At 36.8% G+C, this 7,854-nt stretch overlaps 1 non-coding gene across 1 annotated transcript; it reads left to right on the top strand.

Moving 5' to 3' along the window:
* Nucleotides 1–7,379: 7,379 nt before the first annotated feature.
* TRNAI-AAU (transfer RNA isoleucine (anticodon AAU)) lies at nucleotides 7,380–7,453 on the top strand. Its single transcript has one exon. It is a non-coding gene; the product is annotated as a tRNA-Ile (tRNA).
* The last annotated feature ends 401 nt before the right edge of the window (nucleotides 7,454–7,854 follow it).

Below are 7,854 nucleotides of genomic sequence, written 5' to 3'. Positions count from 1 at the left end.
TTTTATGGCCAGAGATTTCAGTTTCCAAGTGTTTTTTAAGAAGTTTTGGGCAACTGGAATTCGATATAACTGTAAATATTGACAGCTAAGTCTATCACTAATTGTAATGCAGGCAAAACTAATCCAAGCAACTTGAAGCAAAATAGAAATATAATCTATTGTATGGCCAGAGATTTCAGTTTCTAAGCGTTTTTTAAGAAGTTTTGGGCAACTGGATTTCGATATAACTGTAAATATTGACAGCTAAGTCTATCACTAATTGTAATGCAGGCAAAAACTAATCCAAGCAATGGCGTAATTTACTGGCTCATCACGTGACAAGTTAGAGTGGTTGGTAGCAACATATTGCTCATAATATAAAAAAAGCTTGTCAATTCTCATTTAAGATTGGTTCCTATGCTTTTGATGGGCTCTCTAAGAATTAGTCAACTTTCAACATATTTTACCTTTCACCGTGGACAGATCAAGCTTTGAGAGGTCAGTAGCTGGCTCAAAATTAGAGCAAGATCATTAAAAGAGAGTAGATATGGGGCAAAAGTGGCTGGTTAGCTCAATCGGTTCACATCGAGTGACTTTTGGAAAAAGATCCGTAGGTTTTATCCATCCAATGTGTAAAATTAATTTACAAACTTGAAATAACTTGGTTAGAGTAAGAGAGTGGCCATGTTACATCGTCGTTAACCTTAAAGTATGACAGAGTAACGAATTGAAGCAAAATAGAAATATAATCTATTGTATGGCCAAGGATTTCAGTTTCTAAGCAGTTTTTATGAAGTTTTGGGCAACTGGAATTCGATATAACTGTAAATATTGACAGCTAAGTCTATCACTAATTGTAATGCAGGCAAAAACTAATCCAAGCAATGGCGTAATTTACTGGCTCATCACGTGACAAGTTAGAGTGGTTGGTGGCAACATATTGCTCATAATATAAAAAAACTTGTCAATTCTCATTTAAGATTGGTTCCTATGCTTTTGATGGGCTCTCTAAGAATTAGTCAACTTTCAACGTATTTTACCTTTCACTGTGGACAGATCAAGCTTTGAGAGGTCAGTAGCTGGCTCAAAATTAGAGCAAGTTCATTAAAAGAGAGTAGATATGGGGTAAAAGTGGCCTGTTAGCTCAATCGGTTAGAGCGTGGTGCTAATAAAGCCAAGGTTGCGGGTTCGACCCCCGTGCTGGCCATTCCTTTGGCTTTCTGTTCACATCCAGTGACTTTTGGAAAAAGATCCGTAGGTTTTATTCATCCAATGTGTAAAATTAATTTACAAACTTGAAATAACTTGGTTAGAGTAAGAGAGTGGCCATGTTACATCGTTGTTAACCTTAAAGTATGACAGAGTAACGAATTGAATCAAAATAGAAATATAATCTATTGTATGGCCAGAGATTTCAGTTTCTAAGCGTTTTTTAAGAAGTTTTGGGCAACTGGAATTCGATATAACTGTAAATATTGACAGATAAGTCTATCACTAATTGTAATGCAGGCAAAAACTAATCCAAGCAATGGCGTAATTTACTGGCTCATCACGTGACAAGTTAGAGTGGTTGGTGGCAACATATTGCTCATAATATAAAAAAAGCTTGTCAATTCTCATTTAAGATTGGTTCCTATGCTTTTGATGGGCTCTCTAAAAATTAGTCAACTTTCAACGTATTTTACATTTCACTGTGGACAGATCAAGCTTTGAGAGGTCAGTAGCTGGCTCAAAATTAAAGCAAGTTCATTAAAAGAGAGTAGATATGGTGCAAATGTGGGCGGTTAGCTCAATCGGTTAGAGCGTGGTGCTAATAACGCCAAGGTTGCGGGTTCAACCCCCGTGCTGGCCATTCCTTTGGCTTTCTGTTCACATCCAGTGACTTTTGGAAAAAGATCCGTAGGTTTTATCCATCCAATGTGTAAAATTAATTTACATATAATAATAGATTCACTGCACTCAATATGTAAATTTGCAAGAAGGTGAAAAATCATTTATTTTAAACAGGTGATCAAGCAACATCCGACGACGTTTCGACCCACCTGGGTCTTAGTCAAGTCGCTGTATAGTAGGTGACTGAAGGGTGAGGGATGATGTGCACTGAGGCATGGAAGTATATGGAAAAAGTGCCTTGGGGATATATATGTTATGCAGGCGCAGCAATAGCGCTGCTGCGCCTGCATAACATATATATCCCCAAGGCACTTTTTCTATATACTTCCATGCCTCAGTGCACATCATCCCTCACCCTTCAGTCACCTACTATACAGCGACTTGACTAAGACCCAGGTGGGTCGAAACGTCGTCGGATGTTGCTTGATCACCTGTTTAAAATAAATGATTTTTCACCTTCTTGCAAATTTACATATTGAGTGCAGTGAATCTATTATTATATGACTTTAGGGCATCGCCCTTTTTTCACGTGCACCGCCATCCTCTTTGAATTGAGTGCAGACCATTGTTATATCATAAAATTAATTTACAAACTTGAAATAACTTGGTTTGAGTAAGAGAGTGGCCATGTTACATCGTCGTTAACCTTAAAGTATGACAGAGTAACGAATTGAATCAAAATAGAAATATAATCTATTGTATGGCCAGAGATTTCAGTTTCTAAGCGTTTTTTAAGAAGTTTTGGGCAACTGGAATTCGATATAACTGTAAATATTGACAGATAAGTCTATCACTAATTGTAATGCAGGCAAAACTAATCCAAGCGACTTGAAGCAAAATAGAAAAATAATCTATTTTATGGCCAGAGATTTCAGTTTCTAAGTGTTTTTTAAGAAGTTTTGGGCAACTGGAATTCGATATAACTGTAAATATTGACAGCTAAGTCTATCACTAATTGTAATGCAGGCAAAACTAATCCAAGCAACTTGAAGCAAAATATAAATATAATCTATTGTATGGCCAGAGATTTCAGTTTCTAAGCGTTTTTTAAGAAGTTTTGGGCAACTGGATTTCGATATAACTGTAAATATTGACAGCTAAGTCTATCACTTATTGTAATGCAGGCAAAAACCAATCCAAGCAATGGCGTAATTTACTGGCTCATCACGTGACAAGTTAGAGTGGTTGGTGGCAACATATTGCTCATAATATAAAAAAAGCTTGTCAATTCTCATTTAAGATTGGTTCCTATGCTTTTGATGGGCTCTCTAAGAATTAGTCAACTTTCAACGTATTTTACCTTTCACCGTGGACAGATCAAGCTTTGAGAGGTCAGTAGCTGGCTCAAAATTAGAGCAAGATCATTAAAAGAGAGTAGATATGGGGCAAAAGTGGCTGGTTAGCTCAATCGGTTAGAGCGTGGTGCTAATAACGCCAAGGTTGCGGGTTCGGCCCCCGTGCTGGCCATTCCTTTGGCTTTCTGTTCACATCCAGTGACTTTTGGAAAAAGATCCGTAGGTTTTATCCATCCAATGTGTAAAATTAATTTACAAACTTGAAATAACTTGGTTAGAGTAAGAGAGTGGCCATGTTACATCGTCGTTACCCTTAAAGTATGACAGAGTAACGAATTGAAGCAAAATAGAAATATAATCTATTGTTTGGCCCGAGATTTCAGTTTCTAAGCATTTTTTAAGAAGTTTTGGGCAACTGGAATTCGATATAACTGTAAATATTGACAGCTAAGTCTATCACTAATTGTAATGCAGGCAAAAACTAATCCAAGCAATGGCGTAATTTACTGGCTCATCACGTGACAAGTTAGAGTGGTTGGTGGCAACATATTGCTCATAATATAAAAAAAGCTTGTCAATTCTCATTTAAGATTGGTTCCTATGCTTTTGATGGGCTCTCTAAGAATTAGTCAACTTTCAACGTATTTTACCTTTCACTGTGGACAGATCAAGCTTTCAGAGGTCAGTAGCTGGCTCAAAATTAGAGCAAGTTCATTAAAAGAGAGTAGATATGTGGCAAAAGTGGCCGGTTAGCTCAATCGGTTCACATCGAGTGACTTTTGGAAAAAGATCCGTAGGTTTTATCCATCCAATGTGTAAAATTAATTTACAAACTTGAAATAACTTGGTTAGAGTAAGAGAGTGGCCATGTTACATCGTCGTTAACCTTAAAGTATGACAGAGTAACGAATTGAAGCAAAATAGAAATATAATCTATTGTATGGCCAAGGATTTCAGTTTCTAAGCAGTTTTTATGAAGTTTTGGGCAACTGGAATTCGATATAACTGTAAATATTGACAGCTAAGTCTATCACTAATTGTAATGCAGGCAAAAACTAATCCAAGCAATGGCGTAATTTACTGGCTCATCACGTGACAAGTTAAAGTGGTTGGTGGCAACATATTGCTCATAATATAAAAAAACTTGTCAATTCTCATTTAAGATTTGTTCCTATGCTTTTGATGGGCTCTCTAAGAATTAGTCAACTTTCAACGTATTTTACCTTTCACTGTGGACAGATCAAGCTTTGAGAGGTCAGTAGCTGGCTCAAAATTAGAGCAAGTTCATTAAAAGAGAGTAGATATTGGGTAAAAGTGGCCGGTTAGCTCAATCGGTTGGAGCGTGGTGCTAATAAAGCCAAGGTTGCAGGTTCGACCCCCGTGCTGGCCATTCCTTTGGCTTTCTGTTCACATCCAGTGACTTTTGGAAAAAGATCCGTAGGTTTTATTCATCCAATGTGTAAAATTAATTTACAAACTTGAAATAACTTGGTTAGAGTAAGAGAGTGGCCATGTTACATCGTTGTTAACCTTAAAGTATGACAGAGTAACGAATTGAATCAAAATAGAAATATAATCTATTGTATGGCCAGAGATTTCAGTTTCTAAGCGTTTTTTAAGAAGTTTTGGGCAACTGGAATTCGATATAACTGTAAATATTGACAGATAAGTCTATCACTAATTGTAATGCAGGCAAAAACTAATCCAAGCAATGGCATAATTTACTGGCTCATCACGTGACAAGTTAGAGTGGTTGGTGGCAACATATTGCTCATAATATAAAAAAAGCTTGTCAATTCTCATTTAAGATTGGTTCCTATGCTTTTGATGGGCTCTCTAAAAATTAGTCAACTTTCAACGTATTTTACCTTTCTCTGTGGACAGATCAAGCTTTGAGAGGTCAGTAGTTGGCTCAAAATTAGAGCAAGTTCATTAAAAGAGAGTAGATATGGTGCAAATGTGGGCGGTTAGCTCAATCGGTTAGAGCGTGGTGCTAATAACGCCAAGGTTGCGGGTTCGACCCCCGTGCTGGCCATTCCTTTGGCTTTCTGTTCACATCCAGTGACTTTTGGAAAAAGATCCGTAGGTTTTATCCATCCAATGTGTAAAATTAATTTACAAACTTGAAATAACTTGGTTTGAGTAAGAGAGTGGCCATGTTACATCGTCGTTAACCTTAAAGTATGACAGAGTAACGAATTGAAGCAAAATTTAAATATAATCTATTGTATGGCCAGAGATTTCAGTTTCTAAGCGTTTTTTAAGAAGTTTTGGGCAACTGGAATTCGATATAACTGTAAATATTGACAGCTAAGTCTATCACTAATTGTAATGCAGGCAAAACTAATCCAAGCGACTTGAAGCAAAATAGAAAAATAATCTATTTTATGGCCAGAGATTTCAGTTTCTAAGTGTTTTTTAAGAAGTTTTGGGCAACTGGAATTCGATATAACTGTAAATATTGACAGCTAAGTCTATCACTAATTGTAATGCAGGCAAAACTAATCCAAGCAACTTGAAGCAAAATAGAAATATAATCTATTGTATGGCCAGAGATTTCAGTTTCTAAGCGTTTTTTAAGAAGTTTTGGGCAACTGGATTTCGATATAACTGTAAATATTGACAGCTAAGTCTATCACTAATTGTAATGCAGGCAAAAACTAATCCAAGCAATGGCGTAATTTACTGGCTCATCACGTGACAAGTTAGAGTGGTTGGTGGCAACATATTGCTCATAATATAAAAAAAGCTTTTCAATTCTCATTTAAGATTGGTTCCTATGCTTTTGATGGGCTCTCTAAGAATTAGTCAACTTTCAACGTATTTTACCTTTCACCGTGGACAGATCAAGCTTTGAGAGGTCAGTAGCTGGCTCAAAATTAGAGCAAGATCATTAAAAGAGAGTAGATATGGGGCAAAAGTGGCTGGTTAGCTCAATCGGTTAGAGCGTGGTGCTAATAACGCCAAGGTTGCGGGTTCGGCCCCCGTGCTGGCCATTCCTTTGGCTTTCTGTTCACATCCAGTGACTTTTGGAAAAAGATCCGTAGGTTTTATCCATCCAATGTGTAAAATTAATTTACAAACTTGAAATAACTTGATTAGAGTAAGAGAGTGGCCATGTTACATCGTCGTTACCCTTAAAGTATGACAGAGTAACGAATTGAAGCAAAATAGAAATATAATCTATTGTTTGGCCCGAGATTTCAGTTTCTAAGCGTTTTTTAAGAAGTTTTGGGCAACTGGAATTCGATATAACTGTAAATATTGACAGCTAAGTCTATCACTAATTGTAATGCAGGCAAAAACTAATCCAAGCAATGGCGTAATTTACTGGCTCATCACGTGACAAGTTAGAGTGGTTGGTGGCAACATATTGCTCATAATATAAAAAAAGCTTGTCAATTCTCATTTAAGATTGGTTCCTATGCTTTTGATGGGCTCTCTAAGAATTAGTCAACTTACAACGTATTTTACCTTTCACTGTGGACAGATCAAGCTTTGAGAGGTCAGTCGCTGGCTCAAAATTAGAGCAAGTTCATTAAAATAGAGTAGATATGGGGCAAAAGTGGCCGGTTAGCTCAATTGGTTAGAGCGTGGTGCTAATAATGCCAAGGTTGTGGGTTCGACCCCCGTGCTGGCCATTCCTTTGGCTTTCTGTTCACATCCAGTGACTTTTGGAAAAAGATCCGTAGGTTTTATCCATACAATGTGTAAAATTAATTTACAAGCTTGAAATAACTTGGTTCGAGTAAGAGAGTGGCCATGTTACATCGTCGTTAACCTTAAAGTATGACCATGTAACGAATTGAAGCAAAATAGAAATATAATCTATTGTATGGCCAGAGATTTCAGTTTCTAAGCGTTTTTTAAGAAGTTTTGGGCAACTGGAATTCGATATAACTGTAAATATTGACAGATAAGTCTATCACTAATTGTAATGCAGGCAAAAACTAATCCAAGCAATGGCGTAATTTACTGGCTCATCACGTGACAAGTTAGAGTGGTTGGTGGCAACATATTGCTCATAATATAAAAAAAGCTTGTCAATTCTCATTTAAGATTGGTTCCTATGCTTTTGATGGGCTCTCTAAAAATTAGTCAACTTTCAACGTATTTTACCTTTCACTGTGGACAGATCAAGCTTTGAGAGGTCAGTAGCTGGCTCAAAATTAGAGCAAGTTCATTAAAAGAGAGTAGATATGGTGCAAATGTGGGCGGTTAGCTCAATCGGTTAGAGCGTGGTGCTAATAACGCCAAGGTTGCGGGTTCGAACCCCGTGCTGGCCATTCCTTTGGCTTTCTGTTCACATACAGTGACTTTTGGAAAAAGATCCATAAGTTTTATCCATCCAATGTGTAAAAATAATTTACAAACTTGAAATAACTTGGTTTGAGTAAGAGAGTGGCCATGTTACATCGTCGTTAACCTTAAAGTATGACAGAGTAACGAATTGAAGCAAATTTTAAATATAATCTATTGTATGGCCAGAGATTTCAGTTTCTAAGCGTTTTTTAAGAAGTTTTGGGCAACTGGAATTCGATATAACTGTAAATATTGACAGCTAAGTCTATCACTAATTTTAATGCAGGCAAAACTAATCCAAGCGACTTGAAGCAAAATAGAAAAATAATCTATTTTATGGCCAGAGATTTCAGTTTCTAAGTGTTTTTTAAGAAGTTTTGGGCAA

The sequence above is a fragment of the Anomaloglossus baeobatrachus genome, chromosome 4, assembly GCF_048569485.1.
Source record: "Anomaloglossus baeobatrachus isolate aAnoBae1 chromosome 4, aAnoBae1.hap1, whole genome shotgun sequence".
In the NCBI taxonomy this organism is placed as follows: Eukaryota; Metazoa; Chordata; class Amphibia; order Anura; family Aromobatidae; genus Anomaloglossus; species Anomaloglossus baeobatrachus.
The sequence above is the reverse complement of the archived record's forward strand: the minus strand, read 5'-3'. Positions and strand labels throughout refer to the sequence as shown.